The sequence below is a fragment of the Oncorhynchus gorbuscha genome, linkage group LG16 (assembly GCF_021184085.1).
Source record: "Oncorhynchus gorbuscha isolate QuinsamMale2020 ecotype Even-year linkage group LG16, OgorEven_v1.0, whole genome shotgun sequence".
NCBI lineage: Eukaryota > Metazoa > Chordata > Actinopteri > Salmoniformes > Salmonidae > Oncorhynchus > Oncorhynchus gorbuscha.
The window spans coordinates 14,978,653-14,995,119 of record NC_060188.1 but is presented as its reverse complement, the minus strand read 5'-3'; the positions used below and the strand labels follow the sequence as shown (position 1 = coordinate 14,995,119).

The following is a 16,467-nucleotide window of genomic DNA, read 5'->3' as shown; positions in this document are numbered from 1 at the left end:
GAAATATAAAAAGAGACAGACACATGCGGAGCGCTCCGGTGCGCGATCACATCTGACAGGTCTGAGCTGCAGTCCGCCTACCTCCTTATCGCCCTCACTTTTCCACAGCGCTGTGCTGTGCTCTCGTCTACCCAGACCACAGCCATGGACTGGTCCTCACGCTGATGTTACAGGAGATTCAGCACAGGGGATCTATCGCACTCATAGCCATATGTTAGCATCACACACTGAGGATTGCACACGGATCACCCACCCAACTCCACCCACGCACCTCAATCCCACTCACTACATCCCCCTCTCCTCAATTGTGAAAAAAGAGAAAGAGAGAGCGAGAATACAGCCTGCTTCAAATGAATGAGAGCATTCCCAGTGGGATTGAGGCAATTACAGAGGCTGGCGCTGTTTTCTGTTTACCCCTCACCCTTTCTCTCCCGCTCTCCGTCTTCCCTCTCTCTCAGGCTGGTACAGTGTCTGTTTTCTCTCTCTTTCCGTCTCTCTGTGCTCCAGACATATGCCTCTATTAATGTAGCTTCTGTCACTTCAGCTGCTTGGTCAGATTACTCCATCTCTGCTTCCCCTGTGTTCTACCCACATTGAGTGCCTACACGTCCGCCCACTTGCCTAGCGACTGCCATCCTGCCCGCCTACCCACCTGCCTGCCTGCCCGCTACACATTTCAGTTGGCCAAACACTTCCGAGTCTTCAGCCCACCTTGAGACAGACCTCACCAGACCCTGAGACAGACCTCACCAGACCCTGAGACAGACCTCACCAGACCCTGAGACAGACCTCACCAGACCCTGAGACAGACCTCACCAGACCCTGAGACAGACCTCACCAGACCTTGAGACAGACCTCAACAGACCCTGAGACAGACCTCACCAGACCCTGAGACAGACCTCACCAGACCTTGAGACAGACCTCACCAGAACCTGAGACAGACCTCACCAGACCCTGAGACAGACCTCACCAGACCCTGAGACAGACCTCACCAGACCCTGAGACAGACCTCACCAGACCCTGAGACAGACCTCACCAGACCCTGAGACAGACCTCACCAGACCTTGAGACAGACCTCACCAGACCCTGAGACAGACCTCACCAGACCCTGAGACAGACCTCACCAGACCCTGAGACAGACCTCACCAGACCCTGAGACAGACCTCACCAGACCGTTGAGACAGATCTCACCAGACCCTGAGACAGACCTCACCAGACCCTGAGACAGACCTCACCAGACCCTGAGACAGACCTCACCAGACCTTGAGACAGACCTCACCAGACCCTGAGACAGACCTCACCAGACCCTGAGACAGACCTCACCAGACCCTGAGACAGACCTCACCAGACCCTGAGACAGACCTCACCAGACCCTGAGACAGACCTCACCAGACCCTGAGACAGACCTCACCAGACCTTGAGACAGACCTCACCAGACCCTGAGACAGACCTCACCAGACCCTGAGACAGACCTCACCAGACCCTGAGACAGACCTCACCAGACCCTGAGACAGACCTCACCAGACCCTGAGACAGACCTCACCAGACCCTGAGACAGATCTCACCAGACCCCGCTGCTGCCACACCTTCCTGTCTGATTCAAGGAGGGAGGAACAACTCACAGTTATCATAATCCCTCCAGATTTATCACACCTCGCCTGGTGTGACAGAGGTTTATTTAGAGGCTAGTTGGTAGTGGAACACCACAACTTAATATTAACACACACACACACACACAGCATCCCTACATCCCTCATCTACCAACCTCCACACTTTATCTCCCCTCAATTAACATCTTTAGTGTGAGCTGCTATTATCTTAACCACACAGAGCGCTGATGTTCCTGGGAGGAGGAGAGGAGAGAGGAGGGGAGAGGAGAGGAGGAGAGAGGACAGGACACTATTAGTAGCGCAGCAGAGAGGACGGTGGTGGTGTGTGTGTGGGGGGGGGCTGTGGACAGAGGGCTCTGAGCTGCTGCTGCTGGAATACACAGGGCTAATTAAAGCCATATTGAAACATGACTAACTGCTACCCAAGGTGCACGCTAACAAACATCTACACAAACAACCTTGTTACGGCATAAACCAGTAGGCTAGCCCCGAGGATTGTCTTTCTTTGTGAGGATTAATCGTAGCGAGACAGGCATGTTCAAGTGAAAGTCATGACAACAAAATCATCTAAATCTCTTCTGACTGCTCACTGGTGTTTGATCATGTTTATTTTCTCATACCTCTCGTATGCATTGCTACGCTATCAAATCATTCAACAGGAATGGCCCTAGACAAAACAATAGACTTGCCAGCCAGCTGCTGTAGAATTCCTATAAATTCAAAGGCCCCTGTAAAACGCAGTCCTTTGAAGCACGGGGTAACATGGCCAAGTACCGGATGTGCTTTAGGCTTACCTCACCGCCCTACAGCTCGTTTCCTTGTCTTAATGTCTTGTATACTCTATTCTATCCATTTGCCTGCCCTCGCCCGCCTCCATTCCACCCTAAGACACCATCAAAGTGCCCATTAAGTCATCAAAGTGCCCACTTTGTCCTTGCTACTCTCTGTGACAACCACAAAGTGGGTGACGTGGTCCCAGAGCACCTATAACGATAGAGGTGGGGCGGACGTCTGGCTGTTGTGGCCGGTGGCTCCAACCCCTGGCCCAGACCAGACCATTAGGAGTATTCTATTACTGTTGGGTTAACCTGTCACGCTTGGCCGTGGCTCTCTCTTTATGGTCTGACTGCTCTGAAAGGGCAGGGGATAAAACTCTATCAGTGGGACAAACGATCCCACGCTCCTTCATTTATCATACGCCCAGGGATCACCCCATGGCGGGCAGCGGCGGCGGTGGCCAGGGCCAGAGTCTGGGGGGTATCCTTCACTCTGGTTACCATGGGGACCCCCCAGGGCCTACACAGTGCTGGGCTGGGAAGACAGAGGCGGACAGACCGGCCCCATTCCACACAGAGACTTCCATTCTTAATCACAGGATGACTCAGGTAATAGCAGGGACAACCACGTAGCAGGGACAGAGCCGCCAGCTAACACACTGGCCAGCACAGGTGGTTTAGTTTGCAGCACACACACACACACACACACAACTCAAGAGTAGTGATTAAGAAATGAGACTAGTGATCAGTAGGTTACAGAGGTCAATCGTTCATAGGGTCACATAGCTAGAGCCCCTTCAGCTAGGTACTTAGCCTCAATTGTTTTGGGTCCACTGAGCTGGGAGAGTGGATCAAATGTCAACCTCAACTTCACCCTATAGAAAGGTTCAAAGCAAAGACATGACATGACGCTTTGGTTATTTACAAATTCATACCGTAATGACACAGGCCCAGTTCAATCTGCACACATCCCCCTTCAGCAAACACGGCTCGCCTCCTTTTTTTACCGGATCTATCAAGGGAGGGCGACAATTAAATGACTTTAATTTGATTAGGAGATAATGTGTCCCACTTAATGGAAAGGACAGACTTCACAACACAGCCAGATTAGTTTGGTGGATGCCTGCTTATAAATGAAGACAGGCCCTCCTTTCATCAATTAAGTCTGATGTTCAGATGCAGTTTTATGGTTGGGGGGAAGGGATGAGGAGGTGTGTGTTCTCTACAGAAAGAGGGAGTCTGGAAATATGGGGTCAGGAGAGGTATAAGCACGCATGGCTTAAGATTTGGTATTAGCATGACACAATCAATGTAAGTCATTACTAGCCATCCATGAAAGGTAAAAGTGGTTGTGAGCTACATCGTAGAGGGCAGATGGCCTGTTGTCACAACATTACAGACCATGTATTGCCTTGCTCTCCTTTGTGTATTGCTATTCAATACTGCATCTCAATTTACAGACAGTGTCTGGTTTCATTGTAAAGAGGATGTAACGTTAAGTCACTGATAATGATTTACCATTTACCATGTCTGATAGGCTATACTCTACAGCCGAACTCTGTAACCCCTAAATACTTCAGTACAACAGCTGGTAGACAGATATTTATTGTGAATAACCTACATATTGATCTCCATATTACAATGAAGTGTTTTCAGTAGTTTGTGTAAACCTAACACAGGCTGCCTTACACAGGCTGCCTTAGCCAGGCTGCCTTACCCAGGCTGCCTTACCCAGGTTGCCTTACCCAGGCTGCCTTACACACCCAGGTTGCCTACCCAGGCTGCCTTACCCAGGCTGCCTTACCCAGGTTGCCTTACCCAGGCTGCCTTACCCAGGCTGCCTTACCCAGGTTGCCTTACCCAGGCTGCCTTACCCAGGCTGCCTTACCCAGGTTGCCTTACCCAGGCTGCCTTACCCAGGCTGCCTTACCCAGGTTGCCTTACCCAGGCTGCCTTACCCAGGCTGCCTTACCCAGGCTGCCTTACCCAGGCTGCCTTACCCAGGCTGCCTTACCCTTACCCAGGCTGCCTTACCCTGCCTTACCCAGGTGCCTTACCCAGGCTGCCTTACCCAGGCTGCCTTACCCAGGTTGCCTTACCCAGGCTGCCTTACCCAGGCTGCCTGCCTTACCCAGGCTGCCTTACCCAGGCTGCCTTACCCAGGCAGGCTGCCTTTGCCTTACCCAGGCTGCCTTACCCAGGCTGCCTTACCCAGGTTGCCTTACCCAGGCTGCCCCAGGCTGCCTTACCCAGGCTGCCTTACCCAGGCTGCCTTACCCAGGTTGCCTTACCCAGGCTGCCTTACCCAGGCTGCCTTACCCAGGTTGCCTTACCCAGGCTGCCTTACCCAGGCTGCCTTACCCAGGCTGCCTTACCCAGGCTGCCTTACCCAGGTTGCCTTACCCAGGCTGCCTTACCCAGGCTGCCTTACCCAGGTTGCCTTACCCAGGCTGCCTTACCCAGGCTGCCTTACCCAGGCTGCCTTACCCAGGCTGCCTTACCCAGGCTGCCTTACCCAGGCTGCCTTACCCAGGTTGCCTTACCCAGGCTGCCTTACCCAGGTTGCCTTACCCAGGCTGCCTTACCCAGGCTGCCTTACCCAGGCTGCCTTACCCAGGCTGCCTTACCCAGGCTGCCTTACCCAGGCTGCCACCCTCTAACACTGGTGTACATCAAGAACAAGCATTATTTAGGCCTACTTACTACAAATAGTTTGGGCATTCATATTTTCCCCTTACAGGCCTACTTAGTACAAATAATTTGGGCATTCATATTTTCCCCTTACAGGCCTACTTAGTACAAATAATTTGGGCATTCATATTTTCCCCTTACAGGCCTACTTAGTACAAATAATTTGGGCATTCATATTTTCCCCTTACAGGCCTACTTAGTACAAATAATTTGGGCATTCATATTTTCCCCTTACAGGCCTACTTACTACAAATAGTTTGGGCATTCATATTTTCCCCTTACAGGCCTACTTACTACAAATAATTTGGGCATTCATATTTTCCCCTTACAGGCCTACTTACTACAAATAGTTTGGGCATTCATATTTTCCCCTTACAGGCCTACTTACTACAAATAGTTTGGACATTCATATTTTCCCCTTACAGGCCTACTTAGTACAAATCATTTGGGCATTCATATTTTCCCCTTACAGGCCTACTTACTACAAATAGTTTGGGCATTCATATTTTCCCCTTACAGGCCTACTTACTACAAATAGTTTGGGCATTCATATTTTCCCCTTACAGGCCTACTTACTACAAATAATTTGGGCATTCATATTTTCCCCTTACAGGCCTACTTACTACAAATAATTTGGGCATTCATATTTTCCCCTTACAGGCCTACTTACTACAAATAATTTGGGCATTCATATTTTCCCCTTACAGGCCTACTTAGTACAAATCATTTGGGCATTCATATTTTCCCCTTACAGGCCTACTTACTACAAATAGTTTGGGCATTCATATTTTCCCCTTACAGGCCTACTTACTACAAATAATTTGGGCATTCATATTTTCCCCTTACAGGCCTACTTACTACAAATAATTTGGGCATTCATATTTTCCCCTTACAGGCCTACTTACTACAAATAATTTGGGCATTCATATTTTCCCCTTACAGGCCTACTTACTACAAATAATTTGGGCATTCATATTTTCCCCTTACAGGCCTACTTACTACAAATAATTTGGGCATTCATATTTTCCCCTTACAGGCCTACTTACTACAAATAATTTGGGCATTCATATTTTCCCCTTACAGGCCTACTTACTACAAATAGTTTGGGCATTCATATTTCCCCTTACAGGCCTACTTACTACAAATAATTTGGGCATTCATATTTTCCCCTTACAGGCCTACTTAGTCAGTCATTTCTCCAAAAATTATATATTTTGTTATTTTTCGGGTAATCCATCGTATAGTGTAATAATTATAATGTTAAGGACAGATTTCAATGGAGAAAGCTGATCCGAGAGCAGCACTGTCTTTCTGTCTATCCTATCAGTATCGACACATGCTCCAACGACGGAGCTCAGCGACCGTTCTTTCTGTGTGGTCTTTTGGGAAACTCATGTTGATGTACATCTTCGGCCGTTGTAGGAAAGATGCATAGGAAAGCAGGCCCTGGTTGGTACTCCAACATGCTATAGTTGGTTTGGCAGTGTAGGCCGAGTTGAGGCTGTGTATTTGGGAAATATCCTTTGTAGATCCATGTAAATACTCATCAGACTGTATCTTTCCTGTACCACCTTTTCACTGGGAATTCATTTGACACCTGCTACTTACTGCACTTCAAGATGGAATCAGTATTTGGGGAAACCGTGCCGCTGTCCGGCCCGACGCCTTTGTTATTGTTTTTGTTTTGTTGATGAAAAGGAGAGGAGAATCTGGCAGTGTGGTAAAAGCTGTTCTTTCACACCTGCAATGATGTCTGAGAAAAGCAAACAGTGTTTGTTGTTTGCTGTATCTTCTTTGTTGTTGCAATGTCCAAACAGACATGTCAGTTTCACCAGTTAAGGTTTTCAGGTTTAAGGCTGCTTTAACATCGGGTTCCTACGGCAACTAACTCTGCTCTAACATCTGGTTCCTACGGCAACTAACACTGTAGCGCCTAAAATACTCCAATAAAACAGCTGTTATACAGAAATACGTTGCGAAGAACTTGGATTTTGATCTACATATTTCACAAGCGTTTTCAATCGTTTCTGTGGGCCCAGCCCAGGCTGACACCCTCTAACGTTGGCATTTGCACTCTGACAATCTGCCTGTGGACTCCCGCTGTCCATCCCAGTACGACACTTTTTGAGCTTCCAGCGAAAACAGGAAGCATGAGAGATGAGGACATTTGGAGCAAGTCCTTGAGTTTGGGGTCATTGCTTGGAGTGTGTACGGCGCTCTGTCATTCACGGCACGCCACACACTCCCAAGCGCTCCATTTACGGTGGCCCGTTCCCTGCTGTGTGAAGAAAGAAGGGTATCATCTCCCAGCAGTATTCTGGGGGGTGAATCTAGCGGCTTTGTCTGCGCATACCAATGGGAAACTCTCTCTCTCTCTCTCTCTCTCTCTCTCTCTCTCTCTCTCTCTCTCTCTCTCTCTCTCTCTCTCTCTCTCTCTCTCTCTCTCTCTCTCTCTCTCTCTCTCTCTCTCTCTCTCTCTCTCTCTCTCTCTCTCTCTCTCTGTGTGATAAATGAAAAGATGCAACTGATGTTGCCGGGGTCTGGGAACCTCCGGTGGAGGGATACGCACACATCCTCCATCAGTAGAGCCATCACTATGACTACTAGACCTACTACAACTGCTACCACCTCCAGTACAATCACACTGGGCCAGATTCAATCAAACCTATGCCACAGCAATGTTAATGCAGTCTTTGTTGATACACCTGCTGCCCACGCACACAGGAAAAATGCAAGTGTATACCACTACCTGTGAGAACGGTCTACCAGCTATTTTTACTGTACCTCAAACATACTACAATTTATTTGACGAGAGGAAAATAAAAATAAATCTGTGACTGGAAATATATTGCCGATATATTGAGTTGAGCCTACCGTCTCATGAAATTAACAAGAATAAAAGAAGCAATCCTCCTGAGACTATAAGCATCTACATCCTGTTCACATCTTATGTAGACTTCCATCTCACTCAACATGGCTCCCGGTGTCTCTGTGTTTATTAGAGTGTCTATACCTACTGAAGATGCATCATATCAAACAGCAGTGCCAGTATGGGAGAACTCAATGAAGCCACTAGAGAGGGGCATGTGGGTGACGTGGTGTGAGGTGCTCTAGCACTGGGTCTCTGGGTCAGGTGACTTCCCTCCTAGCTATAGATGCATGTATGCGCCACTCATTTGTATGTGCACTGCGGAGGCTCCTGGCTCTCTCTCTCTCTGCTGATTATCTTGTCAGCGGTGGAGGGCTGGCGGGCGAGCGGGCCGGCCCAGTTGGAGCCCAGGGTGTGAGCCAGCCAAGCTGAGGGGAGGGGCCTGAGGTGTTCAGGGGAGATGAGGAGATTCAGGGGGTCTCTGTTCTCTCACTGGGGGATCCCCCACATCATTTAGCGCCTCATGTAGATCACTGCTGGTACCATCATAGCCCTCCGGGCCCCAGGAATTAATGTAGCAAGCAATGGCAGCAGTGATTTATTAAAATAATATCCTGATGAGAGAGGAGTCTGCTGCTTTCCCTACCTCCCCAGCTCTCCCCAATATGTTCTGGAGACAGGAACTACACCGTGCCATAATATGGGGAGAGGCTTCTGGAAAACAAGGAGGGAGGAAGTGGGGAGGAAGTGAGCGCTGCACAAATTGTGGCGGCAGCCCTCACTGTCATTGCTTATTTATTAACCCTCTTTCCATTCGAGTCAGGCCTTGTATTAAATTGATCCCTCCTGCCACGTTTTGCCTTGTTGAACAAGCGCAAAGCCCCGTTAAGTGTCTGTGAAAGGCCTGTGATTGTGTTTGCGGTGCCCCGGGTGTGCCGTGGCCAGCCGCTCCTCTCTATCTCCCCCGGACAGACAGGATTAGAGACAGGGAGAGGGGCTGAATGACCCACTAGGGGAGAACAGGCCGGGTCCGGGGATCACGTCTGCCATACTGCACATGCACGCGCACACATGCATACCCCCCCCACTGTTTAACATTGAGCTTTCCCTGACCCCAGGACTAGACAGATTCATGGCCATCCACAGGCACAGCCATGTACAGAGAGGTGCACACGCTTATCCACCGCCACAGACTGCTTCACACATTAGCTACTGTAACTCCATGTATTTTTAAAGTTGTGATAATGTGCTGTTTGAATAGTATACTGCACACAAGAGGTAATGAAACCATGACTCTGGTGTCATTTGAGGTAGTTAGTTGTCATTTAAACACAGGTCTACCTCATCTCACCTGAAACTACTCGAGATTGCACAGTATGTAAGGATCAGCTTCTCTACACACCCTCCACCCTCCTGTACCTCAGACACAATGGAGTCTTGAGGAGGGATATTGGCCTGTGTGCCTCTTCACTGTCTGTTTATTTGTAGAATAAATAAAGAGTTGATCAGATTCCTTGCTAGCTGTAATAATACACTCCCTGTGAGCTCAATGCAATAGGTGTTGTGGTCTACGGGTTGGCAAGCAGTTCACATCCCCATGTCTCTGTCAGCCCCATCAGATACAACACACCCTCATATCCCCATGTCTCTATCAGCCCCATCAGATACAACACACCCTCATATCCCCATGTCTCTGTCAGCCCCATCAGATACAACACACCCTCACATCCCCATGTCTCTGTCAGCCCCATCAGATACAACACACCCTCATATCCCCATGTCTCTGTTAGCCCCATCAGATACAACACACCCTCACATCCCCATGTCTCTGTCAGCCCCATCAGATACAACACACCCTCACATCCCCATGTCTCTGTCAGCCCCATCAGATACAACACACCCTCACATCCCCATGTCTCTGTCAGCCCCATCAGATACAACACACCCTCACATCCCCATGTCTCTGTCAGCCCCATCAGATACAACACACCCTCACATCCCCATGTCTCTGTCAGCCCCATCCGATACAACACACCCTCACATCCCCATGTCTCTGTCAGCCCCATCAGATACAACACACCCTCACATCCCCATGTCTCTGTCAGCCCCATCAGATACAACACACCCTCACATCCCCATGTCTCTGTCAGCCCCATCAGATACAACACACCCTCACATCCCCATGTCTCTGTCAGCCCCATCAGATACAACACACCCTCACATCCCCATGTCTCTGTCAGCCCCATCAGATACAACACACCCTCACATCCCCATGTCTCTGTCAGCCCCATCCGATACAACACACCCTCACATCCCCATGTCTCTGTCAGCCCCATCAGATACAACACACCCTCACATCCCCATGTCTCTGTCAGCCCCATCAGATACAACACACCCTCACATCCCCATGTCTCTGTCAGCCCCATCAGATACAACACACCCTCACATCCCCATGTCTCTGTCAGCCCCATCAGATACAACACACCCTCACATCCCCATGTCTCTGTCAGCCCCATCAGATACAACACACCCTCACATCCCCATGTCTCTGTCAGCCCCATCAGATACAACACACCCTCACATCCCCATGTCTCTGTCAGCCCCATCAGATACAACACACCCTGATATCCCCATGTCTCTGTCAGCCCCATCAGATACAACACACCCTAACATCCCCATGTCTCTGTCAGCCCCATCAGATACAACACACCCTCACATCCCCATGTCTCTGTCAGCCCCATCAGATACAACACACCCTCACATCCCCATGTCTCTGTCAGCCCCATCAGATACAACACACCCTCACATCCCCATGTCTCTGTCAGCCCCATCAGATACAACACACCCTAACATCCCCATGTTACTGTCAGCCTCATTAGATACAACAGACCCTCACATCCCCATGTCTCTGTCAGCCCCATCAGATACAACACAGCCTCACATCCCCATGTCTCTGTCAGCCCCATCAGATACAACACACCCTCACATCCCCATGTCTCTGTCAGCCCCATCAGATACAACACACCCTGATATCCCCATGTCTCTGTCAGCCCCATCAGATACAACACACCCTCACATCCCCATGTCTCTGTCAGCCCCATCAGATACAACACACCCTCATATCCCCATGTCTCTGTCAGCCCCATCAGATACAACACACCCTGATATCCCCATGTCTCTGTCAGCCCCATCAGATACAACACACCCTCACATCCCCATGTCTCTGTCAGCCCCATCAGATACAACACACCCTCACATCCCCATGTCTCTGTCAGCCCCATCCGATACAACACACCCTCACATCCCCATGTCTCTGTCAGCCCCATCAGATACAACACACCCTCACATCCCCATGTCTCTGTCAGCCCCATCAGATACAACATACCCTCACATCCCCATGTCTCTGTCAGCCCCATCAGATACAACACACCCTCACATCCCCATGTCTCTGTCAGCCCCATCAGATACAACACACCCTCACATCCCCATGTCTCTGTCAGCCCCATCAGATACAACACACCCTCACATCCCCATGTCTCTGTCAGCCCCATCAGATACAACACACCCTCACATCCCCATGTCTCTGTCAGCCCCATCAGATACAACACACCCTGATATCCCCATGTCTCTGTCAGCCTCATTAGATACAACACACCCTGATATCCCCATGTCTCTGTCAGCCCCATCAGATACAACACACCCTCACATCCCCATGTCTCTGTCAGCCCCATCAGATACAACACACCCTAACATCCCCATGTTACTGTCAGCCTCATTAGATACAACAGACCCTCACATCCCCATGTCTCTGTCAGCCCCATCAGATACAACACAGCCTCACATCCCCATGTCTCTGTCAGCCCCATCAGATACAACACACCCTCACATCCCCATGTCTCTGTCAGCCCCATCAGATACAACACACCCTGATATCCCCATGTCTCTGTCAGCCCCATCAGATACAACACACCCTCACATCCCCATGTCTCTGTCAGCCCCATCAGATACAACACACCCTCATATCCCCATGTCTCTGTCAGCCCCATCAGATACAACACACCCTCACATCCCCATGTCTCTGTCAGCCCCATCAGATACAACACACCCTGATATCCCCATGTCTCTGTCAGCCCCATCAGATACAACACACCCTCACATCCCCATGTCTCTGTCACAGTGGCGATTTTAGTATGTAAATCTTGGTGGAGCAAACTCACCAACATTTTTTTTAGATGCTTGCCAGCAATGCCACTACACAACACAACACTAAACAATCAATTACTTGCACTATAATGGTGACAAACGTTTCCCACAAACTTAGGCCCTACATAAAGCTGTCCCAACAGCAGAGCTTTCTTTTCAGCAATGGAGTGAATCCTTACCACTGCTAAACCTGGCTTTCATTGGAGCCTTGTCTGGCAGCGAAACAGTTCATTCAGCCTCATTTTACTGCCTTAAAAAAAGAACACAGCCGATACGGCTGACTTGCTTAAACAAATGTGGTTTCTACTGGCAATTGAGATGTAGAAACTATGGCATAAGGGAACGACGAGAGGATAAGAGGCAATCCGTAATTTTGATTAAGACATTAATGAGCGATCTGGGACGGACGAGGTCAATATTGTTCATCATTTTTAAATGTACAGCGACATAATTCAGAACATGAGCCATTCTTACAGTATTTTCCCTGTACACCAAGTCAGAACCCATATCTACGGTATAATAATAGTGATATAAATTAGTTCAGGTATGCTCATTGTGCTTCCATGACTGTGACTACATGTCAAAACAGATGTTGTGGTAATAGGTTACATTTTAATGAAGAATAATTTTGTATTTAAAAGCAGTCTGTAAAATGTATCAAGCACTTGGTCCAAATCGGACCTCGATCCTCTCTCTCTACTGGCCAATAGGCCTGGGAGCTCAAGTCAAACTGGAAGTGGCAGGCTTCAAATCAAATCAAGTCAACTCATGCCGAAATGAGAAAGTGAAAAATAGAGATGGGAGGAAAGGCTTTCACACTTTCTCAGGGAAAGTTTCCTTGCCCCATTAGCTTGGAAGTGGTTATACAGCTAAATAATGCAGTAGATATTCACACAATATGTGCTTTGAAAGAAGGAATCACAGATTCATTAATAAAGAAAAGCTAACCCGCAGAAGAACTTAAAGGAGAACTCACAATAAAAAGATCAGATTGACAATTCTGTATGTCCACAGCTCAATACCTTGACCTTTACCATTCTGTCCTTGGACGACTGACTTCAGTACACTGGCCAAGGGAGGCACTCTACTGCTGTTTGGCTCGAGTCAAACACATGAGCAGCTTATCACTCCCAAACAGTTGACCGACGTTGAGACCTCATGTTTATTCATACTGGTTAGCCTGACCTGAGGAGCAAGAGGGGGGAAGGAGAGCCAAACCAACGGTTCTTCCTTTCAATATCATTTAACATCTCATACATACAATAACAGGTCTCTTCAGATTCACACTAGCAAAGCAGAACTCCTAACTCAAGGAGACAGAAACAAAGGAGATATAGACAGAGAGGAGAGAGAGTGAAAGAGACAACTCTGTTCTCTCTCTCTCTCTCTCTCTCTCACTATAGGCTCTGCCTTCAGCTTGAACTGTGGTGGCGACGATACAATTAAATAACTCTGGGTTACCATAGTGATAACAGTGTAACACATAACTAAGTAGCATGAGGGATAGGGAGCATCTCGGGGGGCCCTCCAGCTTTTATGTGTCAGCCGCAATTCTCCATCCTCAAAGACTCTTCTCCACTCTCAGCACCAAGACAGAAAGACATTGGTGGATCATTAGTTTCCAGTGAAGAAGCAAGTCATTTATCAATTTTTTTAAAGCGAGAGAGAGAGAGAGAGAGAGAGAGAGAGAGAGAGAGAGAGAGAGAGAGAGAGAGAGAGAGTGAGCAATCTTCTTGGCAAGTCAATATCTTGGGGTGCTAACCTGTATCCCTTATGAGTACCTGAACAGGTACTATGCCAGCAGCCTGACAGGCTCCTAGCTCTGTGAAGCCGCAGTCCTTTGCAACACATCAATACGCTGAACTTTTCCTGCCGAGTACCTGTGCTCTCCAGCATGACCCGCGCCTCCTTTATCTATTCTGTTTAAAGATACAGGCACATGGAGGGAGCGGAGTGGCTTGATTACCTCCTGGGACACCTGAGATAGCTAGTTCCCCCTTTAAGTTTGCCAAGTGAGAAAGTCCTCAGAAGTTTGTTGACAGATCTCTCCCTGCGCTGGGACATCCATGGACGTGGTAACCTTGGAGATCCAGAGGACAAATGGGAGTTGGGAAAGATCAAGTAAGGCGGTGGGTTTTGTTTATGAGGAAAACGTAATGGGACATGACGCACAGGGAGATAAACCTGGTTAATGTAGAGGGTACAGGAAGTACACTGCTGTAGGACACTGCTAAGTCATGTATAGAATGTGTATGTTTGATGTGAAAGGGATAAATAGGCAACAGTAGAACCAAAATAAAAAACCTCTCATAAGAATCAGACATACACTACCGTTCAAAAGTTTGGGGTCACTTAGAGATGTCCTTGTTTTTGAAAGAAAAGCACATTTTTTGTCCATTAAAGTAACATCAAATTGATCAGAAATACAGTGTAGACATTGTTAATGTTGTAAATGACTATTGTAGCTGGAAATGGCAGATTTTTTATGGAATATCTACATAGGCGTATAGAGGTCCATTATCAGCAACCATCACTCCTGTGTTCCAATGGCACGTTATGTTAGCTAATTCAAGCTTATCCTTTTAAAAGGCTGGTTGATCATTAGAAAACCCTTTTGCAATTATATTCGCACAGCTGAAAACTGTTGTTCTGATTAAAGAAGCAATACAACTGCCCTTCGGTAGACTAGTTGAGTATCTGGAGCATCAGCATATTTACCCAGGTAGGCCAGTTGAGAACAAGTTCTCATTTAGAACTGCAACCTAGCCTAGATAAAGCAAAGCAGTGCGACAAAAAGCAACAACACAGAGTTACACGTGGGATAAGCAAAAGTACATTCCATAACACAATAGAAAAATCTATATACAGTGTGTGCAAATGGAGTAAGGAGGTAAGGCAATAAATATGCCATAGTAGCGAAGTAATTACAATTTAGCAAATGAACACTGGAGTGATATATGTACAGATGATGATGTGCAGGTAGAAATACTGGTGTGAAAAAATGCAAAAAAAGTAATTAAAATCAATATGGGGATTACGTAGGTAGTTGGGTGGGCTATTTACAGATGTGCTGTGTACAGGCGCAGCGATCGGTAAGCTGCTCAGACAGCTGATGCTTAAAGTTAGTGAGGGAGTTATAAGTCTCCAACTTCAGCGATTTTTGCAATTCGTTCCAGTCATTGGCAGCAGAGAACTGGAAGGAAAGGCGGCCAAAGAGGTGTTGGCTTTGGGGATGACCAGTGAGATATACCTGCTGGAGCGCGTGCTACGGGAGGGTGTTGTTATGGTGACCAGCGAGCTGAGATAAGATGGAGCTTTACCGAGCAAAGACTTATAGATGACCTGGAGCCAGTGGGTCTGGAGACGAATATGTAGCGAGGGCCAGCCGACGAGAGCATACAGGTCGCAGTGGTGGGTAGTATATGGGGCTTTGGTGACAAAACGGACGGCACTGTGATAGACTGCATCCGGTTTGCCGAGTAGAGTGTTGGAGGCTATTTTGTAATGACATCGCCAAAGTCGAGGATCGGTAGGATAGTCAGTTTTACGAGGGTATGTTTGGCAGCGTGAGTGAAGGAGGATTTGTTGCGAAATAGGAAGCCGATTCTAGATTTAATTTTGGATTGGAGATGCTTAATATGAATCTGGAAGAAGAGTTTACAATCTAGCCAGACACCTAGGTATTTGTAGTTGTTCAGATAATCTAAGTCAGAACCGTTCAGAGTAGTGATGCTAGTCGGACGGGCGGGTGTGGGCAGCAATCGGTTGAAAAGCATGTATTTAGTTTTACTGCGTTTAAGAGCAGTTTGAGGCCACAGAACGAGTATTGTATGGCATTGAAGCTTGTTTGGAGATTTGTTAACACAGTGTCCAAAGAAGAGCCAGATGTATACAGAATGATGTTGTCTGTGTAGAGGTGGATCAAGGAATAACCCGCAGCAAGAGCGAAATCGTTGATATATACAGAGAAAAATGTCAGCCTGAGAATTTAATCCTGTGGCACCCCCATAGACACTGCCAGAGGTCCGGACAACAGGCCCTCCGATTTGACACACTGAAATCTATCTGAGAAGTAGTTGGTGAACCAGGCGAGGTGGTCATTTGAGAAACCAAGGCTGTTGAGTCTGCCGATAAGAATAAGGTGGTTGACAGAGTCGAAAGCCTTGGCCAGGTCGATGAAGACAGCTGCACAGTACTGTCTTTTATCGATGGCGGTTATGATATCGTTTAGTACCTTGAGCGTGGCTGAGGTGCACCTGTGACCAGCTCGGATCCTGGATTGCACAGCAGAGGAAGTACGCTGGGATTCGAAATGGTC

General features: G+C 48.0%; 1 protein-coding gene across 6 annotated transcripts in view; it reads right to left on the bottom strand.

Moving 5' to 3' along the window:
• LOC124000085 (RNA binding protein fox-1 homolog 3-like) overlaps window positions 1–16,467 on the bottom strand; it is a 458,756-nt gene that overhangs the window by 318,840 nt on the left and 123,449 nt on the right. The window contains exon 1 of one of the 6 annotated variants that reach the window (XM_046306201.1): window positions 82–176. The exons of the other annotated variants lie outside the window; for them this stretch is intronic. The gene's annotated coding sequence lies outside the window, so the exon portion shown is untranslated. Of the gene's footprint in view, window positions 1–81; window positions 177–16,467 lie in introns of those variants that run through there. 6 annotated transcript variants of the gene reach the window in all.